The sequence below is a fragment of the Canis aureus genome, chromosome 20, assembly GCF_053574225.1.
Source record: "Canis aureus isolate CA01 chromosome 20, VMU_Caureus_v.1.0, whole genome shotgun sequence".
Classification (NCBI taxonomy): domain Eukaryota; kingdom Metazoa; phylum Chordata; class Mammalia; order Carnivora; family Canidae; genus Canis; species Canis aureus.
Genome location: NC_135630.1, coordinates 28,574,667 through 28,596,606, shown reverse-complemented (window position 1 = coordinate 28,596,606; position 21,940 = coordinate 28,574,667). Strand labels below are relative to the sequence as shown.

The 21,940-nt window shown below is 38.7% G+C and overlaps 1 long non-coding RNA gene across 1 annotated transcript in view; it reads left to right on the top strand.

Moving 5' to 3' along the window:
- The first annotated feature begins 369 nt into the window (after positions 1–369).
- Positions 370–21,940, top strand: part of LOC144291931 (uncharacterized) — a 66,366-nt gene continuing 44,795 nt past the window's right edge. The window contains exon 1 of the long non-coding RNA XR_013359475.1: positions 370–575. This is a non-coding gene — a long non-coding RNA (uncharacterized LOC144291931). The remainder of the gene's footprint in view (positions 576–21,940) is intronic.

Genomic DNA, 21,940 nt, shown 5'->3' with positions numbered 1-21,940 from the left:
AAAATAAGAGTGTGCATTTGAAATCACTTTGTAAAGGTCGGTGTTTAGCATTCAAAAAGCAAATAGTGGGCATTTCTAATCCTTTGGCAGGTGGATGGCAATGCTTTGGGTTTGTCTTGCTGGTTACAGTGGGGTTAGGTGTTAGTAATTCCAGGTTAGAATCCTGGCTTGATCGTAGGGTGAGTGTCTCAACTTTGGTTTTCCCGTTGGTGGAATAAAGATAATACCAGCAGCATAGATTTGTGGTGAGGGTGAGAAATAAAAAGCTCCCATTGTTGTCCTTGGTTAGCTTTGCAAGTGCTCAGGGTTCTTCCTTTCTTTCAGTCTCTTTGGAGTTTGTTAAAAATTCTATGTCTTCCTACCCAGGCCTTTGCTAAAGAAGTGGCATCTGTCACTTTCAGCTCTGAGGTGGCCTGACAACCAGTGGAAGGAGAGTGCACAGCACAGAGGATAGACTTCCTGGCTGTTTCTGGTTCTTGAGGGGCAACATTTCACTTGCCAGCATGACCCTGATCATGGAGATAATTCTGCACAACAGGACGGCAATGAACAATCATGCTGATAAACAGATGACTGTGAGTAGTGAAAGATGTTTCCAGAAAAGCATTCTGAATACAGTATTTATGGACTCAAGTTGTTACTGGGATATTTATAGACTTTATGCAAATATAAAGCATATGGTGTGCTCTTCCAAAAATATTCCTTCAAGTAAGCTGTGTACAGTGCTAGCTATGCTGCTCTTTCATCTGAAGATGTTCTCTAGCACATATGTAGGGAATATCACTCCAATTTGCAGAAAATGGGGTTGGACAACTCTCTCTAGGGCACTGTCTCTAGGTAAAAGTCTATACTCTTTGGCTGACATTGCCCTGATCCAGACTCTAGGGCTCATGCAAGGGTGCTGTGTTGTGAAATGTGTGATTGAATTTTTCCTTCTCTTCCTGTTCCTTGACATGTGGAGATCATTATAGGGTATGCAGTAGGAAGCAACAAATACATATTTAAGAACAATCTGGAAGAAGATCCCTTGTGTCTCTAACCTTCAGTTTGTATGGGCAAGCCTGTGTGGGTATACCAGGACATGCTCTGCATCTTGCATCAAGCCACCATTGCCACTGGAAAGATGTGATCTTTGTTTAGAATATGCTCCATGGTAACAGGGATCAGAATCAACACCTCACCAGGGACACATCATGTCCTAAAAACGGTGGTTTCCATACATCATTCAGTTAAACTCGGGGCCAGGGTATTCCAGTGTGAGCAGCACATGGGTGGATTCTACACCAAGAAAGGCAGTATGAAAACAGAAACCATCTAATGGTCATGCTGAGCAGAGTGGTACCTCTGTTACAGAAGGCTTTTAGACTATCTAATTTTCTTGGACATTAAGAGCAGACATGTGAAAAAAAAAAGAGCAGACATGAATTTGCCTTTTTTGATTATAATACACAAAACACTCAAGGTTTTGAAGTAATGGAGGAGTCTAAATTAATATAAGCCTTTTGGAAAGTAAATTGTGCCAAGCACCAAGGAATGGCTCACATTTTAGCATCACATTTTGGCACATTTTAGCATCATAATTTTCTTGAATAACCTACATAGGAACACGGTTTCATGCTAAGGGTGTTATTAACATTGCTATTGTGGAAGTGTGTATGGGAAGACAACAGAGAAATAGTTGGACTATTCAGTACCAAGGAAATCACTCAGAAAACTATCACATAGCCACTAAAATACTATTATGTGGCTATTAAAATTAGGTTTATTTGAAATTACATACAAATAAACAAGTATTTCTGATTACTATTTTTTGAAAGAAAGATGCAAAATTAGATATATAAGCACAACTACAAAAAATCTATGGCTATAGCACTTCAAATTGGAAAACAGACATTCAAATGACTTATTAGTGGACACTTGGGGAAAAGGTTCAAGCTCACTACTAATGAATGGCATAAAAATTTTAAAAGGCAAGTAATTATTTTTCAGCTATTAAGTTAACAAGGATTCAGGAAACAACAATGAAATAAATACTTGGTGTTGGTGAGATACAATGAAGCTAGTGCATTTATTTATTTTGCTTTAGATTATCTAGAAAATAGCATCCTTATTTTTTACAGCCTAACGTTGTTTTGGTATGTATTATATCTGAATAATTTCAAACATATCAATATTGGTTAATTGACATAATGTAAATGGAAAGATATTAGTAAAAATTATTTTATTTGTGGATGGGACAAGAATTGAATAACTGGCTTCTATATTTCTATCAAAAATAGCACCCTTATTGAGATATCGTTCACATACTATACAATTAGTTCACTTAAAGTGTATTATTGTTCAGTAGTTTTTAGTATATTCACACAGTTGTGCACTCATCACAATAAATATTAGAACATTTTTATCAGCTTGAAGAGAAATCTCCTATCTACTAGAAGTTATCCTATCCCCTACTTCCTCCCAGCCATACCAAGCTCTAGGTAATGAATAACCTACTTTCTATTTCTATAGACAGATCTGCATGTATTTCACATAAATGGAATTGTATATGTGATCCCTTGTGCCTGGCTACTTTCATTAGTACAATGTCTTCAAGGTTTATCTGTGTTGTAGTATGTATCAGCATTTCACTCCCTTTTTAAAATCCCCCTCCTTTTTAGTATAAAATAATATTCCATTGTGTGGATATGCCACATTTTACTTATCCATTCATCAGTCCATTAGGTGGACATTTGGGTGGTTTCTACTTTTTTTTTTTTTTTTGGTTTCTATTTTTTGATGATTATGAATAATGCTGCTATGAATGTTGTAGAACTTTTTGTGTGAATCTATGCATTAATTTCTCTTTGGTATATATCTAGCAATAGAATTTGTGAATGAAAAAAAAAAAAAAGAATTTGTGAATGATATGGTAACTCCATGTTCAACATTTTTAGGAACTGCCAAACTGTTTTCCAAAACAGTTGAGCCACTTTACATTTTCAACAGTGATGTATGAGAATTCCAATTTCTCCATATCCTCATCATCACTTGTTTTTTCTGTTTTTTATTTTTCTGTATTATAGTGGGAGTAAAATGGTATCTCATTGAAATTTTGATTTGCATTTCCCTAACAGTTTTTATGTACTTATTGGTGCTTTTATTTACTAATGATCCATTTGTGTATTTTTAGAGAAGTGTCCTTTTATGTATATTATATATTCTATGTTAAAATATATTCCTTTTTCATGGAACACCTCGGTGGTCTTTTAAGTGTTGGACTCTTGATATCATCTCAGGTCATGATCTTAGGGTGGTGAGACAGAGCCCCATGTCAGGCTCTGCACGGGGTGTGGAGCCTGCTTAAGATTCTCTCTTTCCTTCTCCCCTTGCCCATCCCCCCACACCTTCTCATTCATGAGCACTGTCCCTCTCTCAAAATAAATAAATAAATAAATAAATAAATAAATAAATAAATAAAGTCCTTTTTCTCATTTTAATTGGGTAGTCTTATATTATTGAATAATGAGAGTTCTTTATATATATTCCAGATAGAAGATCCTCATTGGATACATGATTCACAAAATTTTTTCCCATTCTGTGTGTTGTTATTTCACTTTTTTTCACTATGTCCATATTGTCCTTTGAAGCACAAAATTTTAAAGTTTTGATAAAGTCCAATTTATCTATTTTTTTCTTTTGTTACCTATGCTTTTTTTGGGTCATGTCTAAGAAAGTTTTGCCTAACCTGGGATTATGAACTTTTATGTATATATATTTCTTCTCAGGACTTCATTGTTTTTCTTATCTGTAAATCCGTGATCCATTTGAGTTAGTTTTTGTGTATGCTGTGAAAAAGAAGTCTAACTTCATTCTTTTGAATGTGTATATCCAGTTGACCCAGCATCATTCGAAAGACTTGAATTGAATCGTCCTGACATCATTGTAAAGAATCAATTAACTGTAAATGTAGTAAGTTTTTTTAAATAGGAAAGTGAGTTCTACAACGTTCTTTTTTTCAAGAATGGGTCCCTTGAATTTTAGGATCAGCTTATCAACTTCTGCAAAAAAGTGAGCTGGAATTTTAAAAGAGATATCATTGAATCTTAGATCAATTTGGGGAGTATTACCATTGTAATAACATATCTTCAGATCCATGAATGTGGGATATCTTTCCATGTATTTAGATTTTCTTTAAGGTTTTTCTATGTCTTCTAGTTTTCAGAGTAAACATTTTGTACTTAAATACATTTATTTGTTAAATCTATTCCTATGTTTTCTTTTTGAGACTATTGTTAATTGTTTTCTTAATTTCATTTTTTGGATTGTTCATTGCCAGTATATAGAATCACGACTGATTTTTGTAAATTGATGTTATATCTTGCAACCTTGGTAAACTTATTTTATTGTTCTATAGATTTGTTGGGAGGAGTTTCCTTAGGATTTTCTGTATATAAAATTATGTCATCTGAAAATAGAAGTAGTTTTATTTCTTCCTTTCCAATATAGATACCCTTCCTTCCTTCCTTCCTTCCTTCCTTCCTTCCTTCCTTCCTTCCTTCCTTCCTTCCTTCCTTCCCTCCCTCCCTCCCTCCCTCCCTCCCTCCCTCCCTCCTTCCTTCCTTCCCTCCTTTCTTCCTTCTTTCCTTTCTCATTGCCTTAGCTAGACCTTTAACACAATGTTGAATAGAAGTGGTGACAATACATATCTTTGTCTTGTTCCTGATCTTAGAAGGAAAACATTTTGTCTTTTACTATTAAATATTAGCTGTGGCTTTTCAAAAAATTAATGTCCATTATCAGGTTGAGGAGATTCAATTCTATTGCTACGTGGTGAGTGGTTTTATCATGAAAGGGTGTGGGAGTTTTGCCAAATGCTTTTTTCTTTATGTATTGATATGATCATGTGGCTTTTGTCCTTTATTCTATTGATATGTATGTTACATGAACTGATTTTTATTTGTGAGACCAGCCTTGCATTCCTAGAATAAATCCCACTTAGTCATGGTGTATAATCTTTAAAGATGTGGTAGGATTCAGTTTTCTAGGTTTTATTGAGAATTTTTATGTTTATATTCTTACAAGGATTTGGCCTATTATTTCCTTTTACTATAATAATTTTCTATGGTTTGGGTACTATGGTAATATTGCCTCATAGGATGACTTGGTAAGTATACTGTTCTCCTATATTTTTGGGAAGATTTTGTGAAGAACTGGTCATTTTTTCTTTAAATGCTTGATAAAATGCACCAGTGAAACTGTGTAACTTGGGCTTAACTTAGGGGAACTTTTTAAAATTACTAATTTGATCACTGGTTATAGGTATATTCAGAGGTTCTATTTCTTCTTTTCAGTTTCAATATTTTGTGTCTGTCTAAGAGTTTGTTATTTCAACTAATTTATCTACTTTATTGGTATAATACTGTGTATAGTATTCTCTTACAGTCCTTTTTATTTCTTCTAAAGTTGTTAGTAATGTCCCTACTTTTATTCCTGATTTTTGTAATTTGAGTCTTCTCTTTATTTTTTTCCTCCTGGTCAGTTTAATTAAACTTTCATCAATTTTGTTGTTTTTCAAAGGTCTAACTTTTGGTTTTGCTTATTTTCTTATTCACTATTCCATTAACTTCTCTAACCTTTATTGTTTCTTTCTTTATACTTGCTTTAGATTTAGTTTGCTCTTTTTCAAGTGTCTTAAGGTGTAAGGTTAGGTTACTAATTTGAAGTCCTTAACAATGTACATTTACAGCTATAATTTCTCATATGAGCCTACTTTGTATCATTTATAAGCTTTAGAAGATTGTATTTTCATTTCATTTATGTCAGAACATTTTACAACTCCCCTTTGATTGCTTCTTTGATACACAGGTTATTCAAGAATGTGCTACTTAAATTTCCATGTGTTTATGAATTTTCCAAATTTCCTAATGTTACTGATTTCCAATTTCAATCCATTATGGTGGGATTGAAATAATTTAAATTATATAATTTAATACTGAGGCTTGTTTTCTAGCTTCAAACATGATCTGGAGATGTTGCTTGTATCCTTGAGAAGAATCTCTTATTTTGTTATGCAGATGTCTATTAGTTGGTTTTCAGTGTGGTTAATTTATATTAATTCCTTATTAATATTCTGCCGAATTGTTCTATCCATTATTGAAAGTTTGGTATTGGAGTCTATCATTATTAAATTATCAATTTTTTCTTTTGCAATTTTATCATTTTTTTTCATGTATTTTAGGGCATTGTTGTTAGGTACATACATGTTTATAATTGGTATATATTTTATATATACATATATTGTATGGTAAAGAATTTGGCTTTGCCTAAAGATATGTCTGGTCTTTGCTTTAAGCTTCTGGGAAGTAATCTATGTCAAATTTAATAGAATTGTCTGTGTTTATTTTTATTTATTTTTACTTTTTTAAAGATTTTATTTAATTATTCATGAGATACATAGAGAGAGAGAGAGAGAGAGAGAGAGAGATTGAGAGGCAGAGACACAGGCAGATGGAGAAGCAGGCTCCATGCAGGGAGCCCGACGGGGGACTTGATCCTGGGTCTCCAGGATTATGCCCCAGGCCGAAGGCAGGCGCCAAATGGCAGAGCCACCTGGGCCGCCCTTGTCTTTGTTTAGGTTGAGAACTGGCCACTCCACATCTTAGTATGGGGCTGGCCACATATGATAATCTTAGAGTAGTGGCCAGCCATATCAGGAAGACTAATTATGTGATATAATGTGGGAGGTTGAGTCATCTGTTATCAGTAATTTTGGACACTAATTTAGGTCATATGGGCAATCAGTAAGTCAATCATGCTTACCATTATGGACTCCCAATAAAATTTCTGGAAACTGAGATGAACTACTGAGCTTCCCTGATGGGCATTAGGTTGTACATATTGTTACACATTGATGCTGGCAGATTAACACATTGACTCCACAGGGGAAGGGCACCAGAAGCTTTGCATTTGGGATACTTTCAGGTTCTGTCTTATATGTCTCTTCCATTGGCTGCTTTTAATCTGTATCCTTTCCCTGCAATCAATCATAATTGTGAGCATAATAGCTTTCAGTGAGTTTTATGAGTCCTTGTGAATTTTCAAAACTGAGAGTGGTTTTGGCAACCCTGGAAATTTGCAGTTGGTGTCAGGGTGGGGGCAGTCTTGTGTAGGATGTTCCCTCAAGCTTTGTAGTTTGGCTAATTCTAGGTATATATGCCCAATACCAAAATCTCTGTGATTTGATTGTATATTTTATAATTTATTATTGTTATTGATATAGTGGGATTTACATCTTTTTGTTTTTGTTTCCTGTCTTATGTATTTCTGTTTTTTGTATTCCTCCTTTACTGCTGTCCTTTGTATTAAGTGAATATATTGTAATGTAAAATTCTAATTACTTTTATTTTTTTTTTCACTATGTAGTTGTTCTAGGGGCCATCATATACATCTTATAGAATTCACTTCAGATATATCAAAACTTATTCAACTTATTCAAGACTTATTCAACTTATTCAACTGAAAAATCATATCTATCTATTATCCATCTATCTATCTACCTACCTACCTTCCCTCTTCCTCTCTTTTGTGCTATTATTGTTATATATTATCTTAATATATGTTAAAAAGTTGAAAATACATTTTTGTTACTTTATATAATTTTAAGTCTTTTAAAGATGCTGAGAGAAGTAAAGGGGACAGGCATATAGTTGTAGTTGGTTATATTAACTTTCTTATTTACCATTTCTGGTTTTCTTCCTTTATTTCTGAGGATTGGGCTTACCGCCTCATGTCCTTTCCTTACTCCAGTACAACCTTGCTCCTACTCATCTTCTCTGTGCTATTTTCAAGCATAACTACATTTATGTATGTTATAGACTCAACAATCTAATTATATACACATCTTTTTGTAAGATTTATTTGAAGTCATTCAGTAGAAGAAAAAAGAAATATACATTCATGCCATCTTTTATGATTTCATGATTTAACAGTGCTTTTTGTTTTTTATGTGCATTTGAATAATCACTTGCTTTCAGCATGCAAAACTTCCTTCAGTATTTCTTATAAGGTGTGTTTGTTAGCAACAAATTTTTTTTGTTTTTATTTATTTAGGAATATCTTTATTTTACCTTCATTTTTGAGAGATAGTTTTGCCAGATATAAGATTCATGATTGGTAATTTTTCTTTTGTCTTTTATTACATTCTATATGGTATCCCATTGCCTTATGGCTTTCATTATTTCTGATGATAAATTATTTTTAATGTTAAAGCTGTTCCCACTGTGGTTTGGATTTTACTGTGGTTCCCATGTTAAGTGATAAGTACTTTTCCTGTTGTTTTCAAGATTTTCCCTTTGCCTTTCCACAGTTTTCTATGATGTGGCTGAATTTGGATAACTTTCTATTTATCCTACTTGGAGTTCTCTAAACTTCTTGGATGGGTAGATTATCTTTTCTTCAAATCTGGAAAGTTTTGAACCCACTACACCTTCAAACATTTGTTGTTCATTTCTCTCTTCGACCTTTCTTATTATCATTATGTGTATGTCAGTGTGCTTAGTGCAGTCCCACATTTCTCTGAAGGGTTCTCTATTTCCATTTATTCTTTTTTAATCTGTTCTTTGAATTTCACAATCCTAATTTATTTATTTATTTTTTAAAAATAATAAATTTATTTTTTATTGGTGTTCAATTTGCCAACATACAGAATAACACCCAGTGTTCATCCCGTCAAGTGCCCCCCTCAGTGCCCGTCACCCATTGACCCCCATCCCCCACCCTCCTCCCCTTCCACCACCCCTAGTTCGTTTCCCAGAGTTAGGAGTCTTTATGTTCTGTCTCCCTTTCTGATATTTCCTACCCATTTCTTCTCCCTTCCCTTCTATTCCCTTTCACTATTATTTATATTCCCCAAATGAATGAGACCATATAATGTTTGTCCTTCTTCAATTGACTTATTTCACTCAGCATAATACCCTCCAGTTCCATCCACGTTGAAGAAAATGGTGGGTATTTGCCATTTCTAATGGCTGAGTAATATTCCATTGTATACATAAACCACATCTTCTATATCCATTATCTTTTGATGGACACTGAGGCTCCTTCCACAGTTTGGCTATTGTGGCCATTGCTGCTATAAACATGGAGGTGCAGGTGTCCCGGGGTTTCATTGCATCTGTATCTTTGGGATAAATCCCCAACAGTGCAATTGCTGGGTCGTAGGGCAGGTCTATTTTTAATTCTTTGAGGAACCTCCACACAGTTTTCCAGAGTGGCTGCACCAGTTCACATTCCCACCAACAGTGTAAGAGGGTTCCCTTTTCTCCACATCCTCTCTAACATTTGTTGATTCCTGCCTTGTTAATGTTCCCCATTCTCACTGGTGTGAGGTGGTATCTCATTGTGGTTTTGATTTTTTTCCCTGATGGCGAGTGATGCAGAGCATTTTCTCATGTGCATGTTGGCCATGTCTATGTCTTCCTCCGTGAGATTTCTCTTCATGTCTTTTGTCCATTTCATGATTGGATTGTTTGTTTCTTTGGTGTTGAGTTTAAGAAGTTCTTTATAGATCTTGGAAACTAGCCCTTTATCTGATACGTCATTTGCAAATATCTTCTCCCATTCTGTAGGTTGTCTTTGAGTTTTGTTGACTGTATCCTTTGCTGTGCAAAAGCTTCTTATCCTGATGAAGTCCCAATAGTTCATTTTTGCTTTTGTTTCTTTTGCCTTCGTGGATGTATCTTGCAAGAAGTTACTGTGGCCAAGTTAAAAAATGGTGTTACCTGTGTTCTCCTCTAGGATTTTGATGGAATCTTGTCTCACATTTAGATCTTTCATCCATTTTGAGTTTATCTTTGTGTCTGGTGCAAGAGAGTGGTCTAGTTTCATTCTTCTGCATGTGGATGTCCAATTTTCCCGGCACCATTTATTGAAGAGACTGTCTTTCTTCCAGTGGATAGTCTTTCCTCCTTTATCGAATATTAGTTGACCATAGAGTTGAGGGCCCATTTCTGGATTCTCTATTCTGTTCCACTGATCTATGTGTCTGTTTTTGTGCCAGTACCACACTGTCTTGATGACCACAGCTTTGTAGTACAACCTGAAATCTGGCATTGTGATGCCAATCCTAATTGATTTAATTTCAAGTTTGTTGATTCTTTCTTCTGTCATTTTAAATATACTTTGGAGTACCTCTAATAAATATTTCAATTTTATTATTGTACTTTTAACTTCATAATTTCCTTTAGGTCTTTTAAAAAATAATTTCTATCTTTTTAAAAAAAAAGGATTATTTAGGGGATCCCTGGGTGGCACAGCGGTTTAGCGCCTGCCTTTGGCCCAGGGCGCAATCCTGGAGACCCGAGATCGAATCCCACATCGGGCTCCCGGTGCATGGAGCCTGCTTCTCCCTCTCTCTCTGCCTGTGTCTCTGCCTCTCTCTCTATGTGTGACTTTCATAAATAAATAAATAAATAAATAAATAAATAAATAAATAAATATTTTTAAAAAAGATTATTTATTTATTTACTTATTTATCTATTCATGAGAAACAGAGAGAGATTGAGGCAGAGACATAGGCAGAGGGAGAAGGAGGCTCCTTGCAGGGACTCCAATGTGAGACTCGATCCTGGGATTCTAGGATCCTGCCCTGAGCCAAAGGCAGATGCTCAACCACTGAGCCACCCAGGCGTCCCATGTTTTCTATCTTTTTATCAATATTTTCTATTTGATGAGGTGCTGTCATCATACCTTTATTTACTTCTTTGTCATTTCTTTTAGTCCTTTGAACATTTTATAATGGTCTATTTGAAATCTTTGTTAAATCTGAATCTTAGCCTTTGGGACAATTTTTGAGCTAGTCTTTAAGGTTCGTTCTGACCCCACTTAGCTGTCTCTTTTCCCGGTTCTCTCTGGCAAACTGGCTGGCCTACTATTTATCTTGCTCTTTTTGTGGAGCTACCAGACTCCTCTTAATTGCCTATCACCAAAATCTCCATTGTTTTCGAGTGCCCTAGGCTTAAACTACCCCATACTCCTTAAATAAACTAAGTTCCCTTGAGAGACTTCAGAGGTCTCTCTTATTGTGGCCTATCTTTCCCTCTGCTACTGCTTTACAGCTGGGGGATGGGATAATAGCCCACTTCTCTCAGAGGGACAGCCCTGGTTTACATTCAGGTGGTGGGGTGGGGTTGTGCCTTCTGAATTTCTTGGCTATCACCTCCAGGAGGGCGTAGACTCTCTTTCCTATAAGTGAACTGGAATGAGGGCAACTGGGAACTGTTATCTTGGCCTGCTTCACCTATGGCAGAGTCTATCCTACAAGGGGGGCTGGGTTAGGGGAGGAACCTTCTGATCTCTTGGATGCACTTGCCTTGAATTTAGGCTTTGCAATACAGGTAATATATTTCTGATCAGTAGCTGGGAGTAAAAGGAACCCCATATCCTTGACCACACCTACTCAGAAGGGAGCTACTGATGGGCTGGCCGATAGAGATAAGAGGGGAGAGAGCAGTTTCGGGCTCAGGAGTCACAGATCCGTTTTTACAGAGATTTCATAGATCTTCTTGCATAAATGTTTCTTCATTTGCTGTATGCTCTTGGAACACTTACCACTGATTTAACATTTATTTTCTTTTGTTTTAAACCAGTGATGGTTATTTTACTGGGAAGCGAGTTCATGGAACTCCTCTCACCTCAATTCAGGAAGTGCAGTCCCTGAGGCCAGTAATTTTTAACCCTGCTAGTAAGATTCAGGAATGTAGCTTGACAATATATGTCAAGGGCCTCAATGAAGTTCATGCCTTTGATCTAGTAATTAGACTTCTAGGAACTTAGACTAAAGAATTAATTAGAAATGCAAAGATTTGCGAATAAAGTTATAAGATAATTATTTTCGATGGAGAAAAATTAGACAACCTAAAGATATCAATAGTGAGTGGTCAAATAAGTTATGATACAACTGAGGTACCTGGGTGGCTCCATCAGTTGAGTGTCCAACTCTTGATTTCAGCTCAGGTCATGATCTCAGGGTTGAGATCCAGCCCTGAGTCAGGCTCCATGCTCAGTGTGGAGTCTGCTTGAGATTCTCTTTCTCCCTCTCCCCCTCCCCACCTCTCTAAAATAAATTTAATCTTTAAAAAATATGATAAAATTATAGCCACTAAGAATTGTGCTCCTCAATCTCTGGGATGCAGAATGAGATGTTACAATTATTAATTTGCTTTAATTCAAATCCAAATCTATTCAGTCCTTTTCCTGCTAGGAAGACAGGAAATTCAGCCTCAGTCTTTCCTGGGGCTCCATATTCCCAGGTCATGGAGTGTAGTCAGGCTTATTCTCCAGTCCCCTAGACATGTGATTATCAGTGATATACCCTTTGGTCACACTCAAGGAGCTCCTGAATTGTGGTGGCTCCATGCTTTCCTGTTATTCAAAGAACAAGAAAATTTTTGTTGAGGTCTGGGGATTCTGAACTTAAGGTTCAGTCCTTTAGGACATAATATGATAGTTTCCTCAAAGGTCCTCTTACATTCACAGGTCTGAGTATTTTCAGGATCATTATCTGCTCTGCTCTAACTGAAGGGGAATTCAGTCTCATTCTCTCTCTCTCCTCTCATCCTTGAACATATACACATAGTCCCTGGAGATACCTGTGGGAGGGCCCTGCCCAAGTTTTACTTCCTACCTCATAGACATCAGAGTAACCTGAATCTGGATGGTTCATTACCTTATAAAGCTTCACCAGTGCCAGTCTCTGGACCTCAAGCTAAAGGCCAGACTCCCCAGAATGGCATGGGAGGCCTATCAAGTCTTCCTTCCAGAGGCCCACCCAGGGAGGCAAGGGAAATTGGGCTGGAGTGGAGTCTATTCTTTTCAAACATCTGGGGCTTGAGCCTGTGCAAGGTAATACCTAAATGCCATTTTAAGGAAGTTCTAATTCTACTGTTGATTTATAAAAGGACTTGCTTTACAAAAGATTTTGTATGTTTATTTTTTTAACCAATGATCTTAGATCTTTTACTGTGTATGGTTTTCTGTAGATTCTCTGATTTTCCAAGTATAAAAGCTGTCAGTTGCCAGCAGTGATAATTTTTAATTTTGCCTTTTTTTTTTTTTTAACACCAATACACATATCCCTCACTATTATTATTCCAGTTGCCTTACTTGGTACTTTTGGAAGAGTTTTAAATAATAATGGGCATTATGGAGGACATTCTTTTATCTGCTGTTCCAGACTTTCCTAGAGGAAGATGGCTCTTTTTCTTTCCCTGTATTTCCCTGTATTACCTTCTATCTCCCGTTTTCTTAATCCTTCATTCCCCCGCACCATATTCTGTTTCCAAGTCAGACCTTCATGGTGCATCCAATGTAGACCCTGCTCTCCATCCCTAGGGCTCCATCTCAGCTCAAGCACTTCATCTCTGTTGGTTCCTGCCAGAGTCTCCTGCTGGTTTCCAGGTCTCTAGCCTGGAAGTAGGACTCGAGCCAGTGATGGCCACCTATTGACCTGGGCGCAGGTGATATGTGTCCCTAACAAGAGGAAAAAGGTAGATGAAGCTTTTATTTCACCTGGGGCTTCTTTCCACTTTTGCCCTGGACCAAGGGGATTTTGATTTTTTTCCCTCTAATTCTAATGGATTCAAACTCAGGGAAATCAAGTTCATAGAAGAAAAGGAGATTTCTGTGACACTTCTCTTTTTCCAGGAAAGATGCCATTCTTTATTTGGATTTCCTGCCTGATTTTGGAGGCAAAATCCAAGTGTGCTGTCCATTCACCCTCCTCAGCAGTGCTGCCCCAACATGTGTCCTCTATCTGCTTACTCCTTTCCAAACCTGCTCCAGACAGCTGCCTGGGGGGAAGGGCTCACACAGGTCTGCAGGGAGGGTTTAATAGACTAAATCGCACAGGACCCTTCACCAGGTCTCAAATTTAACAGGAGCAAAGTATGCTGGTTTTGCAGTCAAGAGAGCCAGGCTTCACTCCCGCTGTGCTTCCTTCAATTTGCATGCACTGGGGCAAGCCATGTAAATCCCCATCTATGTGTGACCATTATTATGCATGCAAGCTGTAGATTTGGGCATTACAAAATGCAGGTACACCCAGCACTAGCTGATGTCCTGAGAGGATAGTTCAGGGGACAACAAGGCTCATCCTTATCCATCTTGAGGAATCAGTGGACTTGCCAGCACTGCAGTAGGCTTCTTGGCAGTGTTGGGGGGCAATAGGCTTTCTTCCTGCAGGCAGCAGATGACAGCCATGATGCTTCCGGCTCCACTTGTGCAGAATGTTAGGGACCCCAGACATCTGCACCAGTTCCATCACCACTCAGAATTAGGGGCAGGCGGTCTTCTTTAACCATTTCCAGCATGTCCTTCTGTTATGGATTATTTGCAGAGCATTTGCATTCTTGCCTAGACTCTCTCAACCAGAATGTCCAAAGCCCATGCACTGGCCACACAGTGAGGTGGCCTCCCAGGCACTGCCTGGAGGGGGCGCCAGACAGTCAAGCTGGGTGGTGGAAGGCAGCAGGGGGCACAGGCCAGGTTTGGTTACCCAAGAGGTGCACAGCTTGTGGTGTGAAAGCCACCAGGCAAAGGTAGTGGTGATGGAGGTGCAGAGTGGGGCAAGAGTAAGGAGTGAGAGCATTTTCTCCTTTAAGGAAATCATCCAATGCAGATGGGAGGAGGCCGGCAGGAGCAAGAGAGGGCTAGAGGAGACTGTTCTGTACTGTGGGGAATGCAGCCTGATCTTGGGTAGATCCTTTCTCCTACAGGGTATCTGAGGATTGGAAAGAAGGGGCGCTAAATGCGAGGCCTGTTCTCCCTTAAGCCTCTGTGATCCTACTGGGCTCCCAGCTCCTCCCCATCCCTGGCCCCTGCCCCTTATGCTTCTTGTGCACTGGCACCTATTAATATCAATAGACATAAATGATTTCTTATTGAATGTCATTTGTAAATCACTAGTTTGCTGCTCCAAACAGCAGTTAATGTCAATTACTTTTTAAAAACCAATTGAAAATGTCTGGTTTACAGTTCCAAGCCTCTCTTAATGCCAATTACGGCTCGAAGCGCTGGCGACACTCATTTGAAGCTGGATTTCCAAGCAGTAACTTGCTCTTATGGGCTCCATCTGGCTCCATTTTCCTGGGGAGAGCTGCTCTTACTCCATCTCACATACAAGGGGACAGAACTCTGTCAATGTGGCTTGGCTAGGAGAAGGCTCTTTGGAGGCCCAGATAACCAGGGCTACACTGATCATCACTTTGACAACCCAGGCAGCCCCTGAGATACTTAGGAAGAGAGGGAGGTGCTAGAGCCATGAGCATCCCAGGGCATCCCTACCCCTTCCACAGACCCCATATCTCCAGGACCACCACTGCTACCCCACCTACTTCCCCATCCCAGACCCAACATCCATTTCCATGGACACTTGACATTGGAGGCTGCCTAAAGGCAGGTTTGTGATGCAGACATAGGAGAGAGACTGATCTGTTCAGCCTGGTATAGCCCAGCCCTCAGCTTGGAGCTCCTGGTTGGAAGACCTGATGCAGTGGGAAGCTGAGTGAGGCACCAAACCAACTCTTGCCAACTACCTTTTTGCATTTGGGCCAAATGCTTAACCTCTCTTCTCCTTGGGGTGTTACCTGTACAGGGAAATATTTTTATGTTGCCCCAAAGCCTTGGTTTTAAGTATTAAGTAGAAACAGTGGTACAGGAGTGCTCTGGGAGTGGTAGGAATAGGCACCAGCAGTGTTGGCTCTGTCAGTGCTTGAGGCTGTCCCTGGGCTGCAGGGACACTGAAGACTAGAGAGAAAGCTTGGGGGGCAGTGCCTGTGAGAGCTGAGGAGTCCCTGGTGCAACTATGAATGACCCACAGGCTCTGCCCAGCAGCTGGGGTCTGATCCTTACACTGCCTGTGAGCTAATGACAACAGCTTAGATGAGAAGCCATTTCCCCAGGGATAGCAGGAGAAGAATAAAAAGGGAGGGAGGAGAAGGGGAAGAGAAATTGGGGAAGACAGGAAGAGGAGGAGGTGTGAATGTTTTCCTTTATCTGACATGTTGCTGTATCCCATTTGAGGTGTGTCTGTTTTAGTGTTGGCAGACAGATTAATAACAATAAGTTTCAGGGACAAAGATGTAATTTTCATCCTCAGAGAGAAGTGAAACATTGGGGACAATGACCCAATTGGAAAGGACATATTTTGATTAATATGTAAATGTATTTGCTCTTATTAGCACACAGTGGGCCAGTGAATGTGCAAGGAGATGTTGACAAATAGCAAGTGCAGCCCTTTCTCTCAGGGCCACAGACTCTGTTGGTTCTAATTGTTTCCTGCTTTGTGAAGTCTTTTCCATCCAGAATGACTATTCAGATTTGGCACCAAACATTTTTAATAGCCAGGCACAATAATGGGCCTGAGTCTAACCAGGAATTACTGGTCATGGGGACCAGTAAAAAAGGAGAGAGCCATTCATTGATTTCTACTAAGTGGCAACACTTGAACTGGCTGCCTTGTGGCATTAGCTCATTTAATCCTCGTAGAAATGGAAAAGGCAGGCATAATTATTACCATTTGCAAGGGGAAATTGGAAGCTCAGAAAGGTTAGATCAGTGCTTTTCAAACTTTAATGTCCATCCAAATTACCTGAGGATCACATTACAATGCACATTTTGAATCAATAGATCTAGAGCAGGGCTAGACTCTGATCTCCTTGACAAGTGTCTAGGTAGTGCAGATGCTAATTGCCTGGAGATTACTTTCAGAGTACTGGGGAGTTAGGTGATATGCCTGAGTGACCCAGCTGCCTGCAGGGCAGAGCTACAAAGGACTGCAGTTGTTAGCATTTGGAAGGCTTAGATGGTGGTGGTGGGGGCAGCTCTGCCTGGTTGAGACAGTGGGCTTTAATCTATGAGGCCGGAGCTGTCTGGTCAGCAGCCCAAAAATAAAACCGTAACTCCTGATACATTGGATGGAGACATCAGCATATGCACACTTTATGTGGACTTCTCAGGGGGGCAAAAACAGAGTAAGGACAGTTTTAAATAAGGCTGGGGTGAGATGGAAGGGAGTAGTGCTCTAATTCTCAAATTTTCCTTTCAATGTATTATTTAAATTTTTTGAGATTTACTTTATATCACTAAAAAGTACCCATTTTAAGAGTTATAGTTCAATTAGATTGACAAATGTACACACAAGATACCCAGAAATACAATTGAGATATAGAACATTTCCAGCATTCCAAAAGTCTATTGTTCCCCTTCCTAGGCAATCAAACCACTGATCTGTTTGCTTTATTCAGTAGCTTCCTTCTTTTTTTATTGCCATGTAGTATTTCATGCTTAGAATTAGCACATTTATTTGTTATTTTCCTATCGATGGCTAATTACACTGCTTCTAATTTTTGCCTCTTATAAATAAACTTACTATGATCATTCACACAAAAGTATTTTAGTGGACATGTTTTCATTTCCCTTGGGTGAATCACTAGAAGGGATTGCTGAGTTGCATAAATGAATGCCATATTTCCTTTTCTGAAATTCTTCAATTTCTAATTATCTAATTTTCCTAAAATTCACTCATTTAGGAAATATATTGGGCATCTACTATTTGCCAGGTACTACAATCTGGAAATAAGGAGTTAAACCGTTAAAACAGAAAAGAACGTTGCCTTCATAGAATTATTTAGGGGAAGTAGGAAACAGACAAAAATCCAAACACATTAGCAATAAAGATACCAGATAGTTATAAGTTTTATGCAGAGAATTAAGAGTATTCTGTGCCAGTGACTGGTTGTGTGGTCAAGGAAGTTCCTTTGAAAGAGATAACATTGAAGCTGAGATCTGAAGGATGACAAGGATCTAGCTGTACAGAGATCTTGAGAAGTGGGAGGAACATTTCAGGGAAGGAGGAGCCAGAGCACAGGCTCTGGGACAGATGAGGGACAGAGGAAGTCCATGTCACTGGATCAGGGTAGGTAAAGGAGGGTGAACAGCTAGATAAGGAAGTTGTCTGCATACTCGTCATCCTTTTTCCCTTGTATGTGCTCATTTGCTTACGATTGGCCTCATTCACTAGAGTGGTCATCTTCTGAGAAGAGAGATTTTGCCTGTAGCTTCACCATGGCATTCCCTCTACTTAGAACAAAGTCTGGTACTCATTTCTTAAAAAATTTTTTCTTAACTGGAGTTCAATTTGACAACATATACCATAACATGCAGTGCTCATCCCATCAAGTGCCCCTCTCACTGCCCAACACCCAGGCTTCCCAACACCCTGCCAACCTCCCACTACCCTTCCACTACCCTTTGTTCATTTCCTAGAGTTAGGTGTCTCTCATGTTTGTCACCCTCACTGATATTTTCACTCTTTTCTCTCCTTTCCCTTTATTCCCTTTCACTAATTTTTATAATCCCCAAATGAATAAACTGTATAATGTTTGTCCTTCTCCGATTGACTTACTTCACTCAGCATAATACCCTCCAGGTCCATCCACGTGGAAGCAAATGGTGGGTATTTGTCGTTTCTAATGGCTGAGGAATATTCCATTGTATACATAAACCACATCTCCTTTATCCATTCATCTTTCGATGGACACTGAGGCTCCTTCCTCAGTTTGGCTATTGTGGACATTGCTGCTAGAAACATCGGGGTGCAGGTGTCCCGGCGTTTCATTGCATCTGCATCTTTGGGGTAAATCCCCAACAGTGCAATTGCTGGGTCATAGGGCAGGTCTATTTTTAACTTTCTAAGGAACCTCCACACAGTTTTCCAGAGTGGCTGCACCAGTTCACATTCCCACCAACAGTGCAACAGGGTTCCCCTTTCTCCACATCCTCTCCAACGTTTGTTGTTTCCTGTCTTGTTAATATTCCCCATTCTCACTGGGTGAGGTGGTATCTGACTGTGGTTTTGATTTGTATTTCCCGGATAGCCAGTGATGCGGAGCATTTTCTCATGTGCGTGTTGGCCATGTCTATGTCTTCCTCCGTGAGATTTCTGTTCATGTCTTTTGCCCATTTCATGATTGGATTGTTTATTTCTTTGCTGTTGAGTTTAATACATTCTTTATAGATTTTGCATACTAGTCCTTTACCTGATAGGTCATTTGCAAATATCTTCTCTCATTTTGTAGGTTGTCTTTTAGTTTTGTTGACTGTTTCTTTTGCTGTGCAAAAGCTTCTTATCTTGATGAAGGCCCAATAGTTCATTTTTGCTTTTGTTTCTCTTGCCTTCATGGATGTATCTTGCAAGAAGTTGCTGTGGCCAAGTTCAAAAATGGTGTTGCCTGTGTTCTCCTCTTGGATTTTGATGGAATCTTGTCTCACATTTAGATCTTTCATCCATTTTGAGTTTATCTTTGTGTATGGGGTAAGAGAATGGTCCAATTTCATTCTTCTGCATGTGGATGTCCAATTTTCCAAGCACTATTTATTGAAGAGACTGTCTTTCTTCCAGTGGATAGTCTTTCCTCCTTTATCGAATATTAGTTGACCATAGAGTTGAGGGCCCATTTCTGGATTCTCTATTCTGTTCCACTGATCTATGTGTCTGTTTTTGTGCCAGTACCACACTGTCTTGATGACCACAGCTTTGTAGTACAACCTAAAATCTGGCATTGTGATGCCCAAGGCTCTGGTTTTCATTTTTAATATTCCCCTAGCTATTTGGGGTCTTTTCTGATTCCACACAAATCTTAAGATGATTTGTTCCAACTCTCTGAAGAAAGTCCATGGTATTTTGATAGGGATTCCATTAAATGTGTAAATTGCCCTGGGTGGCATTGACATTTTCACAATATTAATTCTGCCAATCCATGAGCATGGAATATTTTTCCATCTCTTTGTGTCTTCCTCTATTTCTTTCAAAAGTGTTCTATAGTTTTTAGGGTATAGATCCTTTACCTCTTTGGTTAGGTTTATTCCTAGGTATCTTATGCTTTGGGTGCAATTGTAAATGGGATTGACTCCTTAATTTCTCTTTCTTCAGTCTCATTGTTAGTGTATAGAAATGCCACTGATTTCTGGGCATTGATTTTGTATCCTGCCACACTGCCAAATTGCTGTATGAGTTCTAGCAATCTTGGGATGGAGTCTTTTGGGTTTTCTATGTACAGTATCATGTCATCTGCGAAGAGGGAGAGTTTGACTTCTGTGTCAATTTGAATGCTTTTTATTTCTTTTTGTTGCCTGATTGCTGAGGTAGGACTTCTTGTACTGTTTTGAATAGCAGTGGTGAGAGTGGACATCCCCATTGTGGTCCTTTTCTTAGGAGAAAGGCTTTCAGTGTTTCCCTTTTGAGAATGATATTTGCTGTAGGCTTTTTGTAGATGGCTTTTAAGATGCTGAGAAATGTTCCCTCTAACCCTACACTCTGAAGAGTTGTGATCAGGAATGGATGCTGTATTTTGTCAAATGCTTTCTCTGCATCTATTGAGAGGATCATATAGTTCTTGTTTTTTCTCTTGTTGATATGATGAATCACATTGATTGCTTTACGAGTGTTGAACCAGCCTTGCATCCCATGGTGCAATAATCTTCTTAATGTATTGGTGGATCCTATTGGCTAGTATCTTGTTGAGAATTTTTGCATCCATGTTCATCAGGGATATTGGTCTATAATTCTCCTTTTTGGTGGGGTCTTTGTCTGGTTTTGGAAATAAGGTGATGCTGGCCTCATAGAACGAATTTGGAAGTACTCCATCTCTTTCTATCTTTCCAAACAGCTTTAGTAGAATAGGTATGATTTCTTCTCTAAATGTTTGTTAGAATTCCCCAGGGAAGCCATCTGGCCCTGGACTCTTGTGTCTGGGGAGGTTTTTGATGACTGCTTTAATTCCCTCCCTGGTTATTAGCCTGTTCAGGTTTTCTATTTCTTCCTGTTCCAGTTTTGGTAGTTTGTGGCTTTCCAGAAATGTGTCCATTTCTTCTAGTTTGTCTAATTTATTGGCGCATAGCTGCTCATAATACGTTTTTATATATTTTTATTTATTTTTTAATATTTTATTTATTTATTCATTAGAGACACACACAGAGAGAGAGGCAGAGACACAGACAGAGGGAGAGGGAGAAGAAGGCTCCATGCAGGGAGTCCAGTGTGAGACTCGATCCTGTGTCTCTTGGATCACACCCTGGGCTGAAGGCATCGCTAAACTGCCGAGCCACCTGGGCTGCCCTTCATAATATTTTTAAAAATCGTTTTCTTCATATTGGTGGTGATCTCTCCTTTCATTCATGATTTTATTAATTTGAGTCTTTTCTCTCTTCTTTTTAATAAGGCTGGTTAATGGTTTATCTCTCTTATTAATTTTTTCAAAGAACCAACTCCTGATTTTGTTTATCTGTTCCACAGTTCTTCTCATCTGTATTTCATTGAGTTCTGCTCGAATCTTTATTAACTCTCCTCTTCTGCTGGGTGTAGGATCTATTTGCTGTTTTTTTTCTCCAGCTCCTTTAGGTGGAAGGTTAGCTTTTGTATTTGAGTTCTTTCCAGTTTTGGATGGATGCTTGTATTGTGATGTATTTCCCCCTAACTGCTTTTGCTGTATTCCAAGGATTTTCAATGTTTGTATCTTCATTCTCATTAGTTTCCATGAATCTTTTTAATTCTTCTCTCATTTCCTGGTTGACCCTTTCTTCTTTTAACAGGATGGTCCTTAACCTCCATGTGTTTGAAATCCTTCCAAACTTCTTCTTGTGATTTAGTTCTAGTTTCAAAGCATAAGGGTCTGAAAGTATGCAGGGGAGGATCCCAATCTTTTTGTATTGTTTAAGACCTTATTTGTGACCCAGTATGTGGTCTTTCATGGAGAAAGTTCCATGTGCACTTGAGAAGAATATGTATTCAGTTGCATTTGGATGTAAAGGTCTGTAAATATTTGTGAAATCCATCTGCTCCACTGTATCATTTAAAGCTCTTGTTTCTTTGGAGATGTTGTGCTTAGAAGATCTGTCGATTATA